The sequence below is a fragment of the Haemaphysalis longicornis genome, unplaced genomic scaffold, assembly GCF_048455015.1.
Source record: "Haemaphysalis longicornis isolate Haplotype H1 unplaced genomic scaffold, Haemaphysalis longicornis Haplotype H1 scaffold_9, whole genome shotgun sequence".
Lineage (NCBI taxonomy): Eukaryota > Metazoa > Arthropoda > Arachnida > Ixodida > Ixodidae > Haemaphysalis > Haemaphysalis longicornis.
In genome coordinates, this window is record NW_027526460.1 from 82,064,938 (window position 1) to 82,085,160 (window position 20,223).

The following is a 20,223-nucleotide window of genomic DNA, read 5'->3' on the forward strand; positions in this document are numbered from 1 at the left end:
CTCATAGAAAAAAAACAGTAAAAAGTCAATAAAACAGTGCCGCGAACGCCACACTTGCTCATAACAATACACGCCCAGCACACTGACGTTGCAAATGAGCACTTGTGACCTTTGCGGTACTGTTTTTCTTGTTTTTAACTTTGTTGTTACGATTATATTCTGGTGTATCATGTGCGTTTAGGCGTTTTTTGTGTTTCTGTGGCATAAACAGAGTCGTAGTTCACACCTGTGTTTTCTCTCTTCAGTAGCTCTCTCCCTGTGCTGATGTTCTATACTACGATGGATTTCATAGTGGCAAACCAACTAGCCGAAATTTGCTCTTTATTTGTCCAGATCCTCTTCGCACAGCGCACCTCATAGATAAAGTGTAGCTTCAATGTCCACAATCCACAATCCATCAACAATCAATGTGACAACCGAACATTCCGCCAAATACTTTAAAAATTTTTTTTGTAGTCGGAGTTCATTTGCGCAACATATTTTGTTTAACATGTTTTCGTCCAAAATGCGTATACGAATTTCTTTTGATTACATTATTTTGCAAAAAATAATTCATCATTATGACAAAATCCTCAGAAGGTGTGCCAGAATTCTTTTGATTGGACAAGGCATGATAAAGTAAACATTGGCAAAGAAAGAAAGTGCTGTGAAAAGAAGGGCAAGCGAGTAGAAAAACACTACATTCATTTCCAGCAGTTGTATCTGAAAATCTGAAAACTACACATACGTACACACACACACCAATATACAGTAGAATCTCGATAAACGGAAATCACTTAAACGAAATTGCCGCTTAAACGGAACAGTTGCCTGGAATTTGGTTGGTTTTGTATTCAGATAACGTAAAAAAATTCCCCGCATTTCCCCGAGGGGAAGAATGTGAAAGTGCGAATGCACGAGTTGAATTTGCGCGGTTCGTTAATGTTCGCGATCACACACACACACACAACTACAAAGAAAGAAAGATGCATTTATTCACAGACACCTATTTGTGTTGTCGTTGTACTTGATTGCTAGAGCGGATCTCAGCTTTGAAATTTCGTGTCAGTACTCCTTTAAGCGGGTGCATTAGCCCTTCTCACGCCCGATTCCTGGCCAATCCCCCACGTGGGTATGTGCCATGTCAGCGGCCAGGCAGCGCGCGCCCATCTCCCCCCGTTGCCAAGGAAGAAGAGGAGATTCCTGGCCAATCCCCCACGTGGGTATGTGCCATGTCAGCGGCCAGGCAGCGCGCGCCCATCTCCCCCCGTTGCCAAGGAAGACGAGGAGTGCGCGCACCCGCAGCTGTTGCTATGCGGACGGCGGCGGACGGTTCAGTCTCGCTTGAGAGGTGCAGTCGCACTTAAAAAACTCCCGGTAATCGGAACTAAAATTTCCGCATCACCGTGTAAACGGAACCAGAAATAGAACTTCTTGTGAAATCCACTGGCATGAGAATCAGCTTTTTACGGTTCCGGCTGTTTTCTTCTTGTTTTTTTTCTTCCTCCATGCTTTTTTAGCCTTGTTGGCCTCGTAAGCCTCGTCTCGTAAGTGGTTAGCCGTGTTAGCGCAACGAATGCAACATCGCAGTTCTTGTTCCAGTCGTTCGGTCTCGATTCTAGACGCCGAGGCTACAGGGCTTACCTTCTGTCGCCTTGTTCGTGCCATCGTTGTGGTATTCGTCCTTCATTACCACGTTGCCGTCTTCTAAATTCGGGGGCTCGTAAGCACTCGCGAAGTTGAGGCCTCTAGTCTCCGTGAAGATGCAGTTGCAAGGACTGAAACAAAAATGATTGACGCTTTTTGTAGTGCACAGCGACTCATTGTTGCCAAATCAACTTTGTGAATGCTGTGCCTACGCTTCTTGTAGTTTCTTGCTTTCTGAAAACTATCAGCTACAGTCTCTTTCTAGTGGTTAGGGTTCCATGAAATGCCCTTAGAAGTGTGTACGCACATAAATTCGCACTTTAGAACATCTCTCTCAGCAAAAGGAACTCCTGCTAAACGAAACTAATTTTTCCGGTCCCTTGAAGTTCCGTTTATCGAGAGTGTACGGTATATGTAAATATATATATAGGTAAGAGAAAAGGGTCCTGGCTGTGAGGTTAGCTGTAGGATAGAGAAGTCAAACTGAAAAACAGAACAACATTTATTCTAAGCTTTTGACCGGGGACGGGTCCTTTTCAAAGATACAAATAGTGCAGATCAGTTGGGTTGAAATACATGTCAGGTGTGGGCGGGGCAAGAAGATGTATCAAGCAAAACGTAGGCTCTACGCGACACAGAAATATGCGAAGCCCCAGAACGCAAGGCGGGGGGAAGCGTTGGAGTGGTGCCGGAGAACAAAGGGGAAATGGTGGCGTAATCAAGGCAGGCGAGGCTATAGGATAAGAGGAAGGCATTCCATGGCACTGGAGTCACCACGGCAAAGCAAGAAAGTGAGGGACTAAGGAGGGGCTCGTTTCCTGCCCGTTTCTTACGTGGAAAATGATGGGTAAGGAGAAAAGGGTGGGGGAGACCAGAGTAATTACGGACACCTAGTGAAAGCGTGAACACACACTCACAGGAGGAAGAGGAGGAGGAATAAACGTTTATTGATTCCTATAAAAGGAAGATTGAGAGCTGGATGATATTCAGTGTAGTAGCGTTGACCATCCATGGTGGGTGGCGTCCCTAGTCCAGGATGTCATGGCCCTCAGCTGCTTGTCTGGCCCGGATCACCAGGCCGCGCTGGTCATCCAGGACCTCGCTGGACAGCAGGGCCTCCCACTGCTCCGTCCATGGCGCCAGGACCTCTGGGAGCTCCTTCACACCCTTGAACTCCCACACCATGTGGTAGAGAGTGTTGGGGGTGCCGGAGAATTGGCAGTAGTAACTGTACAGGCTGGCATGAATATATGTGCAACTGTGAGGCGTGCGGGAAAGAGTTGGTTCGGAGTCTTCTTAACTGCGTCGCTTCTTCTTTGGTGAGTTGTGGATGAGGAGGTGGATGTTTGCGTCTGCTCTATCTGTAATGTTCCAATATGTCCCTGGTGCGTCGTGGGATAGGTGGGAACTTCGGCGGGGGAGTAGCTTGAGCTTCTGTGATGGGGGTTGTTGCCCGGTGGGAATGATCTCGGGCAGCGGCATCAGCCGCCATATTACCCTCTAGAAACTCGTGCCCCGGTGTCGACATGATGTATATGTCCGGTACATCATCTTCTTTTTGATGCTTTAGCTTCAGGAGTATATTAAGCGCTATAGTGTGGAGATGAGACACTTCTGAAAATTTCTGCAGGATGTATGGGAATCTGTGATTATGATCATCCGAGCTTGGCCTTGCTTGTTCGTCGTAGTAGCGAGAGCAATCGCTGCTTCTTCTGCGGAGTCAATGTTTTCAGTCGGGATAGTTGCCGAGCTTAGTTCCTTTCTTTTGTTGTCGGTCACGGTTATCGCGTGTGCTGCACTGTACAAACGGCTTTCTTGTGTATTCTTAACAATTTTTCTATATTGCTTTTCGTTGTACCCCAAACCAAATATGAGTACAATAGGCATGGTAAGAAAGGGAGTTATAAAGTAACAGTTTTATTTTTTGAGGTTAGATAAAATCTGAATTTTCACATGATACCTACTGCTTTAGACAGTTTGTTCAAAACAGCTTCTAGTTGATCATTCCAAGACATGTGCTTTTCTAGAAGTACCCCAAGACTTTTTGTTACCCAAACAAACTCAACCATTTTTGACCTAAGTCTCTGCTCGACATCTATCTCAGCAGGTTTTCTCATGGCACGGAACAGAACAGCCTTCGTTTTCTTTTCATTTATGGTCAAGGAATTGGCTTTACTCCAAGCATCCAATTTATTTAGCAGCGCATTACCGGTTTCTATAAGGTTGCAAAGGGGTTTTCCTGTAAGAAAGAGGCTTATGTCCGCATAAATGATAAATTTGGTTTTTACATCAGTAATAACAACATCGTTGATATAAAAATAAAAAGCAATGGACCCAATATACTGCCCTGCGGCACTGCTGTGTTTACAGGCGTTAATCCAGAAGCAACAACGTTATTGTCACCTGTTGACAGCGATGCGCAAAGTAAGATTCAATTAGTTTTTGAAATATTCCTCTGAAACCGTAGCACTCCAACTTTTCAAGTAAAACCGTGTGCTTAACGCAATCTAAAGCTTTACAATAGTAGACAAATACACCTAATGTGTAATATTCTTTTTCAAATGATTCCAAAATATAGTCTTTCTGAGTCAACAGTGCTGTCTCTGTTCAACATCCCTTTCTAAAACCAAATTGGCACTCTGTAATGAGGTTGTGTTTATCTGAAAAATTGGTGTTGCGGATGAGTATAAGCTTCTCAACACACTTAAAAAAAACGGTAGAATGGCAATAGGATGGTAGTTTGTGAAACTGTTAGTGTCGCCATCCTTAAATATTACGGCAACTTTGCCTAATTGCAGTTTCTTACGAAAACCGACTTCTGCAAAAATGCGGTTCGCTATAGGTTTAAGACTTGGAGAGATTATATTTATGACATATTTAACTGGCTGAATTTGTATGCCGCTAATGTCAGAACATTTGCCATTTTTAGTAGACATAAAAATCCTTCCATCTCCACGAGGTGAATGATGATGAGGGGGGCGAAGCTAAAATGCTTATCGGGGAAACCGTGAAACATTGTTATAGGTATCTTGACGGCGCGCACCATCTAAATGAGTGAAGGACATAAGGCGCTATCGTAGCCATGCTCGCGTCTCGGTTTTTAGCGCAGTGGGAAGAGCGCCACGTACCCCCTGTCACGGCCAGAGAGTCGTGGGATCGAAACAGGGCGCCGCCGCGTCAAGACCACCACTCATCACTCGCAAAGCTTGAGACTTCCCACTGCTCCGTTGACAAGCCCGTCCAGAGAGAGAGAGAGAACAAGACTTTATTGAGAATATCCGGCGTGCGGGTGCGGATCAGGCCACGCAGGGCTTCTCCGCACCCTATCTAGCTCGTGGCTATGTAGACCTCGAGGGTGGGCCTGCGTCGCGACGTCGGCTACTAGGTGAGTCCTCTCCCGCGGGAGGGTCCCCCGTTCGCTCTTGCCGGGCCAGGGCGTCCTCGAGCCGCTGGATGGCGAGCAGCTGCGCCGCAGAGTCGGGCGAGCTGATGTAGTCCACAATGTCTGGCGGTAGTGAGTCTGGCTCGGCACCGTCTTGCTGCACTTCACAGCCCCACATGATGTGGGCTAGAGTTGCTGGTTCACGCGCACAAACACTGCACTGCACTTGCACATAGTATCCGGGGCACACGTGTCGGGCGAGGGCCGGCGTGAGCACCGTGCGGGTCTGTAGTTGTCGGAGAAGGACGCCTTCGCGTCTGCCCAGCCTCGGGTGAGGCGGAGGCAGCGCTCGGCGCCCCTCTCGGTACCACGACAGGATGTCGCCGTATGCGGTCAGCGGTTCCGCTTGGAGGCCGACGTCTCCCGCGGTCGAGGCGCAGGGGGGCGCCGCACGGTGCGCGAGCTCGCGTGCGACGGCGTCTGCTGTCTCGTTGCGGTTGGCCGCTCCTCCGGCGATGGGTCCGACGTGTGCCGGGAACCATCTGATGTTGGTTGTGGTCGACTTGCGCGTGGGGAGCAGGCGGGCTGCCGTTTCCCCGATGCTGCTTCTGGCGAAGTTGGTGATGGCCGAGCGGGAGTCGCTCAGGATGGTTGTGGTGTCGGGGTCGCTTCGTAGCGCCAGTGCGATGGCAGCCTCTTCTGCTTGCTCGGCGCCGGGGGAGCGGAAGCTGCAGGCGTTCAGGATGCTTCCGTCCGTGGCGCGGATCACTACGGCCACGAAGGTGTGGGGTCTGTCCGGGAGTTGGGCGACGTCCACGTATACCGCCGTGTTGTCTGTAGCGTACGTCTCCGCGAGTGCGCGGGCTCTGGTTCGCCTTCGCTCCTTGTTGCGGTCCGGGTGGACGTTGCGCGGGAGCGGTGCGACGACCAGTTGTCTGGCAATGTCGTTGGGTATCTTCCTGTGTTCGTGGGTGTCTTCCGAGAGCGGCTCCGTCCGTAGCGGGCGGAGGCCGGCCCGTTGCAGGATCAGGCGACCCGTTTTGGTAGTACCGAGACGGGCGAGCTGCGCGGAGCGCTGGGCTTCGCACACCTCTTCCAGTGTGTTGTGTACGCCGAGGGACGCAAGGGCCCGGTTGCTTGTGCTGTGGAGAAGTCCCAGTGCCGTCTTGTGGGACTTGCGGATGGCTGCGTTGATCTTGTCCCGCTCGTGCTGCAGCCATCGGTGAAACGCGCCGACGTACGAGACGTGGCTCATCACGAAAGACTGCAGCAGTCGCAGGAGGTTGGGCTCTCGCATGCCATCGCGGCGTGTGGAAATCCTCCTGATGAGACGGGTCGCGATGCCCATCCTCGTGAGTAATTTGTCCAGGGCCGTGTGGTTGGTGTTGCCCGAGTCGATGTGGAGGCCGAGCACTCTGAGGCTGCGGACGTGCGGTATGGTCGTGCCGTTCTCGGTGCGGAGGGTGATGTTGCCGGCTTCGCGTTCGGCTTCCTTCCTGCGGTGGCCGGGGGGTGGCAGTATAAGCAGCTTCGACTTTTGCGGGGAGCACCGGAGGCCCGTGTTCTTCAGGCAGGCCTCGATTTCACAGATCGCCTCTTGCAGCGATTCCTCGATGTGGCCGTTGGTGCCGCGCGACACCCAGAGCGTGATGTCGTCGGCGTAGATCGTGTGGTGGACGTGCGGCAGGCGGGCGAGGCGCTCGGCCACCGGGATCATGACGATGTTGAACAGGAAGGGAGAGATTACGGACCCTTGCGGTGTGCCGACGCTGCCCAGCTCCCTTTCGTCTAGTTGTAGGTGACCGACGTGGATGCATGCCGTCCTGTGGGACAGGAACGCTCGAATGTAGTTGTACGTTCGTTCTCCCAGCCCCAGTCGGTTGACTTGTGCCAGGATGGCGGAGTGGAGCACGTTGTCAAATGCGCTCTTGAGGTCGAGGCCGAGCACTGCCCTGCAGTCGGTTCTGCTGGGGGACTCGACCACGACGTCGATGTTTGTGGTGATTATGTAGGGCTTGTCTGGGACGATGAGGATCTCCATGGGTAAGTTGGCGAATTCGGTGTGTGACATTTTAGCCACCTTGGCCGTCACCTTCTGCACAGCATCTTGTTTTGCGTACCCCCGGTACGTGTCTTGAGCTCGCAGGCGAAGAACAACAACCTCTTCTTCTTCCTCTCCTCCTTGTTGGGTAGCAACGAACGCGTTGAACGTATTCACCTCTTCGGCCATTTTTTGGTTGGCCAATCCCTAGGGGGATCCTGCCACAATCATCATCGTGGTGCAGTGTACACCAGCAACGAGGGATGGGACAGGGCCCGAGTAAGATGAGCTTCGCCCCTAATAATGCTTGATATTTCATGCGCAGAAGTGGGTGTTATCAATGGGTTTAAATACTCAGCAGACCTGGGGTTATAATTACTGTTTGCTACTGAAACAGAACACTACTGAAGGCATCAGCTAATTCTTTCCCTTCTAGGTCGACACCATTAGAAGTAATTACGGATACTGATTCATTAGGCGCCGTTCGGCCAAGTATAGCGTTTAACCTTTTCCATACGAGATCAGTCCTTTTCAGTACTTCAGAATTTAAGAGATCATACAGATATCGTTGTTCGGCATCACGAAGGATGCTATTTAACTTGTTTCGACGTTGTTTAAATCTCTGTAAATCGGGTGGATATTTTGTTTAAACAAATCTTTGAAAAAGTTTTTTTTTCAAATTTCTTTTCAACACTCTTTCCATTATTCATGGTTTTCGCGCTTTTCGATCTTGTTTTCTTACTTTTGGGGGGAAGCATTTAAGATACAGTCGAACACGGATATATCGAACTCCAAGGGGATCGCAAAATAGTTCGATATATGAAAAATTCGATATAAAAATATGGGCTCTGAGACCTCACCTATGGCGGACGATCACTTACCGATCGCCACATTCAAGAATAACAACTAATTCCGCACTCATGACGCAACAGGACGCTTTAATTCCGTGAAAAAAAAATCGCTTATCTTGGCCTGCTTCTTCGTCCTGGAAATGAAATTAAAGACGCTGGTCTCGATCTTCTCGAGGCTGCACAACTAGAAAATTCCAGCAGTACGCTGCGCCTTCGCCCACCATGCACAACACGCACGCAAAAGAAGAGCAGCGCGCACGTACCACAATAACTTTGAAGGTAACAATTCCAAGGCTCTCTGAACGGACTCCAACAAAGCGCTCGCGATGGTCATCTCCGAGAGAAACAGTGATCTCTGAAAGGTGCGGGGCAACTCGCCAAACAGCAGCAACAGCAGCAAAATGCAAAAGAAGGAGGAGCCCGTCAGCGCCTTCGTTCCCTCTTCCCTTTCCCGAGACGATATCGGGGGAGGACAGACCCAGAGAGAGAGAAAAAAAAAACTATTTTTTGGCAAGCCAGGGAACGTACGCAGCTGAAAAAAAAAGAACGTGCGCAGTCGGGGCATCCCTACCTCGCACTGTCACATTTTTCGAGCGTTCGGGATTGTGTGCCTAGAGAGATTTAGCATACCGGGCTCCGCCCGCTAACGCTACGGCGGCCGGTAGCGGGGCCCGACTGGGCAAGCGCAAATTCATTCCGGTAGGGGGGATTAGTTCCGCGAGCCAGTCTTCGCCATGCCCGCGCATTCCTCCACGTCCTCCTCAACCTCAATCGGGGGTGCAGCGACCGCCGAAGAGCACCTTCCAGCTCACGCGGCGTTCGATATACCCAATGTCGGAAAAAATACGGTTCGATATAAACGAACGAATTCCTATACTTTTACACAGAATTTTCAAGGGGATAATTTACGAGTTCGATATAGACAATAATTCGATATACCCGTGTTCTATATATCCGTGTTCGACTGTATATTGTTTTGAAGGTTTCTAGAAAACTGTTATAAGCCTCTTCTGTATTCAAGGCTCGGAAAACCTCTGTCCAATCAACTCGCATTAGTTCTGTGCTGAAACACTCTAGTGTAATAGGATTATTATCACGTGACGTTACATCTGGTGCAGGCTTCTTAAAAGAATAAGTGGGCTTTAGGTTATCTAGCACGAGGACGATAGGGAGGTGATCACTCACGTGGTAATCAATAACACCGGCACTATGTTTTCTCTTTCCGAATTCGTAATAAAGACATCGATTAAGGTCTCCGTTCTAGATGAAACACGTGTCGCTAGGTGAATTGCATTGATACAACTATTTGCCGCAATAATTCCATTAACTTCTGCTTGAACCGACGAGTACTTTAAGAAGTCAATGTTAAGGTTGCCCCGTAGGGTTACAGAGTAATTGTTTTCGTTTATCCAGTTCAAATATGTTTCGAAAAACGCAAGGAAGTCCGAAAGTGCCCCTTTAGGAGGGCGATACATCACACTAAAAATGTTAGTGTCGCTTTTCAGTGTTAAGATTTCGTAGTCGGGGGCTGATACTGAAAAGCTTGTGACTATGAAGCAAGAAAAAATGTCCTTCGTCAGCATTGCAACGCCACCTTCTTGTTTAGAGCTATGATTAAAAAAATAAGACGTATACGCTTTTAGGTTAAACAATTCTTGTTTGGTTCGCTACCATGTCTCCGTTAACATGATAGCATCAAACGTAGGTGTTATGCCAAGTAACAGCTTCAATTCTTCTTTATTTCTAGCCGACTGAGCATTTAGGTGAAGAAATGAAACAGATGGTTTTTTCTCATCTGCAAAACAAAAAAATTCTTCTATTGAAAAGTGGTGGTGGTTCATAGTATATTAGGGTCGAACTTTGGATAAGAGTTTACTCTCTTATCAAGGTCGTCGGGGGAACTGATCTGAAGAGCACGCGTCGATTCAGCCTCCCTTACAAAAATTTTTCCGTTTTTCGTCCAGCTGAAACGCCATTTATGTTCCTTTTTTTGCAATTCCGAGCTGTTTTATCAACGACCGGCGAAGATGCTCGTTTACATATATGGGCAGTGCAGTCACTTCTCCAACATCAGCAGTAGAAAGTCCCTTTTTCTTCGCCTTTTCTAGGAAGGCATCACGCTTAGAACGGGAAAGAAACAGCATGACAATGTTCTCACGTGAGCTTTCCTTCGTAGGTATGCGGTCATATGTCTCAAGGTCATCGTCTGTCACGTGCTCATTGATAACATTTCCAATGGTAGCAATGAGTTCTGACAACTTCTCTCCAGGGACAACAGGGACACCTTTGATTTCTATGTTCTTATTTCCGCTGTATTGTTCCAGCTGTATTATTCGGTGCTCATATTGAACAACTTGCTTTTTTAACATTCCGCACTCAGTTTCGAGGGAGCGGTTTGCTGCCTTTAGCTGTGCATTTTGATCTTCAGTTTCCTTGAACCGCTCTGTCTTTTCTTGGAATGACTTGTTTAAGCTATCCAGAGTTGTCTTTATTTTACGATTTTCTTTCCGAAGCTCCCTCTCAAGTGATTTGGGCATGTCAGTCATCTCTTGCTGAAATTATTTTAACAGCGTGTCTAGTTCACCGCGAAGCAAATCATGGTAGAAATGTGGCAGCACCAACAGCAGAACGGGAGTTCAAAAATACGTGCACAAGCCGCAAGTTCCGACAAAAATGCCAACCTGCGCAGAAGTAGCGAGCTCGTCAGTCAACCAGCATGCCTGCTGCCGCTGCTGCCAAGTGAGGATTGATGCTTCGATGCCTCGCTGATATAGGCTGATCCTGCTTTGGGGCGTCGTTCCTACGCCGGTGTGACGTAGGTGCTGCGTCAGTAGCTGGCCATCGGCTGGATCAGCGGCAATCGCAGACGGTTCCTTTTGCAGAGGGAAGCGATGAAATTTTACCTGCGAAGAAGTAGCGGAGCTCGTCAGTCAACCAGCACGCCTGCTGCCTGCTGCCGCTGCTGCCAATTTAGGTGGATTGTTAACAACTATGTACTGTACAGTGCACGACACGCATGTTTTGGGAACGCAGGAGTCGCGGACGAAAAGCTCATTGCTCCGTTCATATAGGGACCGGGCTTGTAGATTGATTGATTGTAGGGTTTAACGCGCCGATGCAACGCAGGCGATGAGGCGCGCCGTAGTGGAGGGCTCCGGATTAATTTTGACCACCTGGGGATCTTTATCGTGCGCCGAAATCTCGTACACACGGGCGTTTTCGCTTTTCGCCTCCATCAGAAAAGCGGCCGCCGCGGCCGGGAATCGAACCCGCGACCTCGTGCTCAGCAGCGCATCGCCTTAGCCACTGAGCCACCGCGGCGGGTGGCTTGTAGACGGGATGCCCCTCGGCGCTCCTCTAGCTACTGCCATGGGCCACCGCATCGTCAGAGTGTGCAGCATTACGTCGTTTTTGTCGTGTTTGCGTCGTCGCTCTGATGTTGGGGCGCTATTTGAAGTGGATAGTAACAGTGAAAGGCCATCTATGCAGATGTGTTGGGTTGTCGGATGCACTAACAGCTACAGAAACTCGTGGGAGGCTACTAAGGTCGGCGGCGCCAGCAGCATTGGTATGGGCAGTTCTTCCTTTTAGTGCCCTCTATGCATGGGTCCAGCCGCCCTGAGCACGAATATTTTATTATGAACATTTATTTCCACCGGTCCGAATCACGAAACGTTCGGCACAAGAGACCTAAATCCGTCCCAGCCAGAACAGTGCGATGCCTGGATATGGTTTGCTTAAAGAAAAGCGGCACTTACGTACGAGTTCGAGGCGAAAAGCAAAAACGCCCGTGTGTACCAGATTTCAGCACACGTTAAAAATCCCCAGTTGGTGAAACTTAATATGGGGCCCTCCACTACGGCGGGCCTCATCGCCTGCGTTGCGTCCGCGCGTAAAACCTCACAATCAATAAACGTACCAGTTCGATTACTTCCATGTGCATGCGAAAACGCTCTGGCGGTTTACAAGAAATGTAACGAAACGAAACACAATTTGACGATTTTGAATATTTATAGCCAAGTACGGCAACCATTCTTAGTTGCAAGAAATAAAAGTACGTATAAAAATGTTGAAACCTATATACCAAAATCAAAAAGTTATGCCTAATCATGCGTCTTCGTGCGTTGACAAAAACAAAAAGATAAGAACTCAGAATTAACCACGAGCGGCTTTACAGAGAGCGACCTGTCCATGCTCGGCAATTCCGCGTGCCGAATTTATTATTACTTGTTTGCATTTTTAGCTCTTTTAGACGTCAATGCACCGGCTTTTGTTACATTCGATCCCCAATTCTCATAGCCTTTCTTAGTACGTATACTAGGAAAGAAACTGCGCTTAGGAATCCATGTCGGAGGGGGGGGGGGGGGGGGGGTAGGGATATGAAACAATAGTGCTGCTGGTTACCCTGTCTATGGAATTCTTAAGCGTGTTATTGGGTCTGCTGTCTAAACTGTGCATTTCCTCGTCTACGAGGTAGCCAAAATGGTCGGATCCCGCTTTTCTTCGGTCGCTTTCCTTGGAAATTGGAAATTCGTTATATTCGTTTATGCTAGGACAGCCGGATTCAGTATAGTCAAGTGCAAGTTCTAGTGCCGGCGAGCGAGCATCGCTCGTATTTACATAAGCAGAAAACCAAAATGCAGGCACGCTACAGTTCGTGTTAAGGAAAGTTTGTTTCTTGGTGCTTTTTTGCGGTAGGAGTACGTATGTTAACAGCGCCCGGACATCTTCACTAAGCGGGTAGTTAGTCTCTGCGGAAATTGTAGTAGACAGACTGTACATCGTGTCGACGTGAAGGCGATATTTTTGCAGGTACGCGCATAAAACATTTCTCAGATTCACAAGCAATTTATTATTGAAATATTGGCAAAATGACAGTCTTTATTATTTCTAGCGAACTGTTACATTGTTGTTAACTACCTCCTTGGTCTCCCGCGTAGTAGGGACAATGGTTCCAGCAGACGCTCCGTAAAAGTAATGCGCTTTATAGTTTCAATTCCCACTCCCACTCTCCTTTGCGTTCTTTTGACACTGTATGTGAATTTACGGGCGCTAATTAAGATGCGTCAATCAAAACCAATGCTGGAACTACGGCAAGAATACGGTTATATGGCGGCTCATAACGACACAGAGAAGCTTGGTGTTAGACGCATGACACTAGCACCAGATTCCTCTCTAATTTATATGTAAGAAAGTCTATGTCATCACTCCGCTGCATATGCATTTGCTCGACACGCCGTTCTTATTTCATCTTTTTCTTGGTCTGTTTCCGATTCACCATAAGCTAAGTGCACACCTCTGGTTCGGTCGACGGAGTGCCTAAATAAGTGCGGTTTAACAGAACATTGTTGGTTGACTAGGTCGGTGAAAGCACTCCACCAGCTGTCCTCCAGCGAACTCGCAGCCATCCAGATATCGTTCACAAAAAGCGTTCAAAGATAATGACGCTTTGCTGACGCGACTCATAGCTCTCCCCGTGTTTCACAGTGTGCGTACATCTCATACAACAAAAGAGAAAAAAAACATTCAGCGTGTCTTGTTCCATAGCGGTAAACATGAAAATAAACACGGCGAAGCACTTTACGCCCAATGTTTCCTAAGGTGTAGAGAAAAAAAACGAAGAAACACTCGCGCCCGGTCGATTCCCATTCGTTAGGGTGCGCTGTATGTATCGTACGCGATGCCATTTGTTGCGTAGACATGAGCAATACCGGCCGCCGCACGGTACAGGCAATTTCTTTTCACTAGGTACTATCGCATCCATACACGGGCATTGGTTCAAAAACATATACCGATGATTACGGCAGTTTCCACCGCAGGCATTGACCGGGGGCCGCTGTCATAACCGACTTAGCAACTTGGGAATTGTAACTCTCTTAGAAGCGCTTTCAATCGTGGTTCCGCTAATGATGAAAACGCCGCAACATTGAAGAGGTTGTGTGGATTGGTGTTGCCTTTGCTGGAAAAAACATTGTTTCTCCAGGAAGAATTGCGGTACTCCAACACACAGAACGTTCCCATTTCATGGAGCTGCTTTATGCAAATTCCACCATTCCCTGTTACATTTTGCATTGGCATAGAAGATATTAACGCCACAAACACCTTTGCGACATAAATACAGTCTCTTGTGTCTCCAAATGTTGATTGAATGGAAATGCATAATAACAAAGAAGTCCAGTCGAGCAGGCAGATATGGTAGCCGTGTGGTATACTAGTGTACGTTGAAGTTTGCATAGCTATAAAGCGGATCTTAACTGAAGAGTAAATTTTTCATGCTGCCGGTATTCTAGGTACGTATCGGTACAATAGCTATTTATTTGAAAGACTGCCTCATTTATGCGAACAGTCGCAGGTCGAACTATGAGCGCAGCGAAGCTGGCGATGTTGGAGATTTTGCACAACCAGACAGAGTGCGTCTTCCATGCTACGTAATTTTTCGGCGCGCTTCCTTCCATTGTTGCCGGATGCGATGGCCGGCCAGCTCATTCTCCGACCTATACAGCCGGTGGTAGAATGAGCTGACGAAATTGCTAAGTCAAGAAATCAAGAAAGAAAACAATGAACGTCCCTGTTTGTGTTGACGTGTTTGATTTTACCAAGAAAACGCCACGTCAGTGAAATGCAGAAGCGCCGTAAGACGTTTTATGCATGAATTCACCATTCTCATACCTTCCGCTGCTTTTCTGTAATTTCGATCGCCCCGCTTAAACCGAGAATATGTAACACCGGTTTCTATGTAGTTCATGCGGCTCAGTGTGCTTTGTCAAACGTAGGTGGCAGAAATATTCAACAACAAAAAAAAAATAAACCGCGTCCACAGCATTCGTATGGGAAGTTAGAGGCATCTTTTTGGTATCCTTTGTCTCTCTACTCCTTTAGCCACGCATTACATTTTTGAGATAATAAACCAAATAGCCAGCAACCACTTATTACAGGCATCAGCAGTGATTTCCATTTGGAGCAATAAAGTTTTACAAGTCATTCGGCGTTTATTCCGCGAACGCATCGAGGTGGCTATTGAAAACGTACTGCCGTTTAATTTACTACGGTTTTAGAATAATTAGTAAGATTGGGCGCCATCGCTCCTTGAACACCACATTTTTCTTTTGTGGTAAATTTTAAAAGGCGCCCCTCAACTCTGTCTTTTCTACGTGGACGCCATGCCAGCGTCGCAGCATGCTGCAATCGGCCGTTTACGGCTGCTTTGCTGGAGCAATTTGGTTCAATATGTTCATTTATTTGCAAATCTGCACGCTTGGAACACTGCGGCATAAAAATTTGCTTTACATATTACAGCGGTTACTTGAACGGAATAGACTTGCACTTCCATCTCGACATTGTAGTTTGGCACATTGATCATCATCAACTGTTTGCATGCAGTATGTGCGCAACTCGTACACGGGGCATGCCTAGTAAAGGTCGTCTTTCCTTTCAATATTCCCCAAGCTCAAAAAGTCCTAGTGGTTATTTAAGCTTTGCAAGACGCACTTCAGAACGACTGAAAATCATGCACAAATACGCCGTGCTGGCCGCCACGGGTATACAACTGACGAGTTGCCCGCCATGGGCGGCGTAGTTTGATGAAGCGACGGTGGTGTTATAAAACGACTGCCTGGTTCCTATAGACCATTTTCCTACGCCTATTGGCGAATTCGCCAATGAGCATAGGCAAACAACACTGTGCTAACGTAAATTTAATGCCCCGCAATCAGTCCCGAATGAGCGGGCGACTACATTTCTAGAGGAAGTTAGCTTTTGAACAATAAATTCATGATGAACACGTGTTGCCAACTTACAGAGCAGCACATTTTCGACTTTTTCTAAAATGACTGCGGACGCAGCATCACCTATAAAACCACAATGAAGGGGAGGGAGCGTGTTCCTGTGCACGCGGGAGCGGTGCTCGAGATTATTCCAGCCCGGGAACGTCGCTCAATCACAACATGTATCCTGATTAGTAGATCAGCCTAACCGGCACCCGTAATAAAGAGCTTCGCTATCTAACCAAAACCACGGCCATCTTAACTTTTACGGATGTGCTGATGTGGAATTAACTAGAAAAATATTACGGTGTATGGATATTCTGTAGAAATTTCTCACAGTAGACTCCCGGTTCGTCCTGTTAAGTCGAACTCAAGGGGACAGTAAAAATTTGTTCGTATTATAAGTTCGTCTTAAGCACAGATGTGTTTTATTGCGGAAGTTGCAGGAGAACAAAAATTTTCTTAGTACAAACCATAGTTATCGCATTAATCGAGTTCTTCTTACCGGGAGTCCACTGTATATGCAATATATATCGACCGCGAATACGGTAAGATTGATAGTACATAGCTACTTCCGGTCGTCGTAAACAGGATGCCAAGATCCTACAACAGTGTGTGTTCGGGTGTAGGCCCGTTCGTCACATGGCGTTTCGTCATAGGCCGGTTCGTAATAGGCCGTTTGGTCACATAGGATCATTCGTCATAGGCCGGTTCGTAATAGGCCGTTTGGTCACATAGGATAATTCGTCATAGGCCAGTTTGTCACTTAGGAAGGTTTGTCACAGGAACGTAAAAACCAAATTCGTGGCGTTTTTTAGACGTAAGTGGTGATAAGGCATGATTATAACTTCTTTGCGCACCTTTTCGCAGTACCCGTATTCTTGGCGGCCGCCACGGCGATCCTAAATTGGCAGTAAGGCACGCCCAAAAAAATGTTTGGCTTTCGGGGAACTCGTGCACGAATTATCCTGGTCGTGCAGTTCATACCGCTCCAACCCGCCCCCCTTGCCTTTCACATGAATGTCACAGCAGCAGGCGCACGCTCGCGTTACTAATTTGCAGTGGCCGTAGCACTCCTTTTTCTTCACTTTTTGAAATTTTCGTTGCTCCCTCACTGGTAGCCAAGTGCTCACAGCGTGGTCATTTTTGCCCCTTTCCTTGGAAAGCCTTTTTTGTGTGCACATAAGAACTCAGTCGAACTGTCCGAAAAGGGGATATAAAAACGTGCAGGCCTTTAGGAGGCATATCCGCTCCCCAAGCAGCTAGCTGAGGGTGCGCCCTTTTGTTTATTTTGCCCGAGAGCTACTGCCAAGAATGGCGGACCGGCGCCCCACGCATGCGCAGATGGCTACTGGAGAAAGGTCCACCAAAAGCCCGTCTTCCAAGAACTTTGTTGGGCTACTTCCCTGTCTCACTTTTCTGTCTTGGGTTGTTGAACTCGTATCTATAATCTTGTCCGAATACGTCCCCCTATATATATATATACTTGCCCACTCTGCCTTGCATTTTTTCTTAAGCTTTGCTAGATGTACGGCCCAAAGTAAAAAAAAAAAAAACGAACTAAATCTGTGCCTCGCTTCTCGCTTTCGAGTCGAAAAAAAAAACAGGCGGACATTCATTTTGTGCACCTGTGACGAACTTTCCTAAGTGACAAACTGGCCTATGACGAATTATCCTATGTGACCAAACGGCCTATTACGAACCGGCCTATGACGAATGATCCTATGTGACCAAATGGCCTATTACGAACCGGCCTATGACGAAACGCCATGTGACGAACGGGCCGTATCCCGTGTGTTCATATATACCTGTGCATTTTTTGAACCAGCTACGCAATATTGATTACGCCGTATACAAGTAAGCAATCACCATTAATATATTTTATTCGACCGGCATTCGCATTTATAACTTTGAAAGGGGGAAAAGTGGTTTTTGAACTAGTAGGAGTTTTAAATACGTTTGTTGAACAATGTTTGTATGTGTCCCTTTTTTACAGTCGCCGAATTGTTAAATAACATCTCGGGAGTGTCGACCGGCGAGTGGGTCGGCGCCTTATCACGTCGAAAGCGGAGCGAGAGTAGTTCTCACGTGCAAAAATAACCCGCCACTCCCTCCGTCATCTCCTAAGCTGTGCGTGAAAAAACGATACAACTCCTTCCTTTTATAACCAGCCGGCTATGTTCATTTCTGGTCGATGGCAGCAATTTCCCATACACCTTGTTCACGGCAAACCGGCTGATAACCAGCGGAAAGGGCGTGTGTAGTGGTTTCGGGAACACCGCAGCAGGCGACGGTTGCACTGGATGGTTAGTTCTCCGCAAGCGAACTGTGCGAACTACCGTAGCTTGTTTCGCTGCAGTCTAGGTGTAGCCGCTTTCTACTGTGATAAGGTGCTAACCCAGTCGACGCTCCAGCGATATTATTAAACATTCGGCGGCGCTGCAACAGCTTTAACTGTAGTTTAGTGAGAAAACAAAAAAAAAAACTTCTGGGGACCATGTTAATTCGGGCTGAATTTTGTCATTTAACGTCACCGATAATCTAGCCCAGTAACAATTCGTTTCACTTAAGGCTACAGAAAAGAAGTTTATCCAGGAAATTTGAAGTTTTTATAAAATATCGAGAAACTGTGTCCTATCGAAATAAAGTAAAAAAGCAATAGTCTTTATTCACATAACTCATGTTTTTCTCTGGTCTGTAATGATATGGCAATTTATTTTGCATCTTTGATATTTTTCAGGTCATCGGATTTGTAGATTACACGTGTTGGACTCATACATCGAAGGCAATTTAAATAGTTGCAAGCTGCAATACAAACATTATTGTGGCCACAGCACGCACCGAATATATGGGCGGTCCTGCAAAATCAGGCGTCCTGAAAAGTGGACCGCAGGGCACAACAACTACTAGTTCTCGCTTAGCAGCGAGTGATGAGGTTGATACTAAAATTAGAAGAGTTAGAATTTGTTGAGAGAACTTTATGTAAATAAGGTTGGAAATAAAAATCAATATGGCAAAGCAACAAATTGTAGTTTAAATTATTTAGAAGCTCATTCTCGAACTGACACGCCTTTATTGTTAAAATATCTCAAGCTGTTTTTACCACGCTGGTCCTAGAAACATCAAGTCATTTCGCACCAAATTCTTTATGGAGCTTCTGAGTTTGATCAAGTTAATGCCAACCGGATAACCTGTCGACCTCACCATAGCGACAGTTGCAGAAAAGAAATAAATATTTCAGTAGTCACAAAATTACAATCCAAATAACTAAAGGAAAGGGCGGCACACTTCATTTGGTAGAAAGATTAAGATCCATTCGGCAGGCTACTTGTTATACCCGCTCTGCGAATTGTTCACCATTTATGTCTGTTTGGCTTCCGTTCGGTCCTCCATCCTGCTGACTCTGCCAAAAATTTTGGTACAGCGGGGCTCACCTCATCAAGCAGTTTTCCTGGTGCAGTGAGCAGACACTGGCACAGCGGGGTGCCGCCATCGTCTGCGCTCTATGGCGCTACAATGGAAAACCCTAACCGAAGCACCCCGCACCAGTCTCCAGCTGGTATGCCAGGCAACATTTCTGCCGGCCAATAGTGCCCGACAGCCACGAAAAAGCCATCGGAAAAAGACCAGGTACTATGCACTCCTGTCGCGTACAAAAACAACCAACCGTCAGAATGCCGGTGGTAATTTACCAAACAGTAGCACGATCCTCATTCTAGAGAGTTAACCCCAGCATTTTTGCTGCGCAAGTCGTGGGAACCGCACTTTAGGCCGTATAACGCATCGGCTTAACAAGGGCAGCAGTCTAATGTTCACCGCATCGTGTCTTTGTAGTGTGGGACGTATTCTCATGATCTCTAACCTCAGTCGTAAAAAACTCAAAGCTCGTTTACTCAACTAAAAACTGGCGGCTGGGAGGATCTAGGCCGTGCCTCTGGAGCACAAGAACGGGCTATTGGAAACTACCTGAGCAGTCAATGTAAAATACTTAAGGCAGATTTTCTACTTCCTGATGCCGATAGCGTCGTGAGTGAATCGTGCCGAAAATCGGTGGTCTTAGAGGTTTCGGCCCACCCCTGTGAGAGCGAGGTTCTCGGCTTCTGCAGTTTTCCGGCGGCGGAAAACATGGACCAGTGCATTATAAAATGTACGCTGGGGCTTATTCGAACACAATGATTGTAACTCTAGGACCCAGCCTCGATACCCGAACTGCAGAGGCCCGCATCTCGCATCGTCGGGAGCTTGCCCGAAGAAAAAGGCCGCTAAAGTTGCTCGCAGTGTCGCGAAAATACAGAGAAAAGCCCCAATCGACGTGAACCTCCGCCAAACCCTGAGATTTCGTTTACATTGGCGGCGTCCTCATTAAATGACCCTCCACTTAAAAATACACTACCATCGAACAAATTCCATGAGGGAGCAGTCCAAAAAGGGACGCAACCTAAAACGTTTCAAGTCAGGCGAGATGCTGGAATGATAACCGTGCGTGCGTGCGTGTGCGTGCGTGCGCGCGTTTGTGTGAGTGTGTATGTGCGTGTGCATGTGCGTGTGGGTGTGCGTGTG

General features: G+C 47.5%; 1 long non-coding RNA gene across 1 annotated transcript in view; it reads left to right on the forward strand.

Moving 5' to 3' along the window:
* LOC144152159 (uncharacterized) overlaps positions 1–18,689 on the forward strand; it is a 58,839-nt gene extending 40,150 nt beyond the window's left edge. The window contains exon 5 of the long non-coding RNA XR_013319077.1: positions 18,404–18,689. This is a non-coding gene — a long non-coding RNA (uncharacterized LOC144152159). The remainder of the gene's footprint in view (positions 1–18,403) is intronic.
* The last annotated feature ends 1,534 nt before the right edge of the window (positions 18,690–20,223 follow it).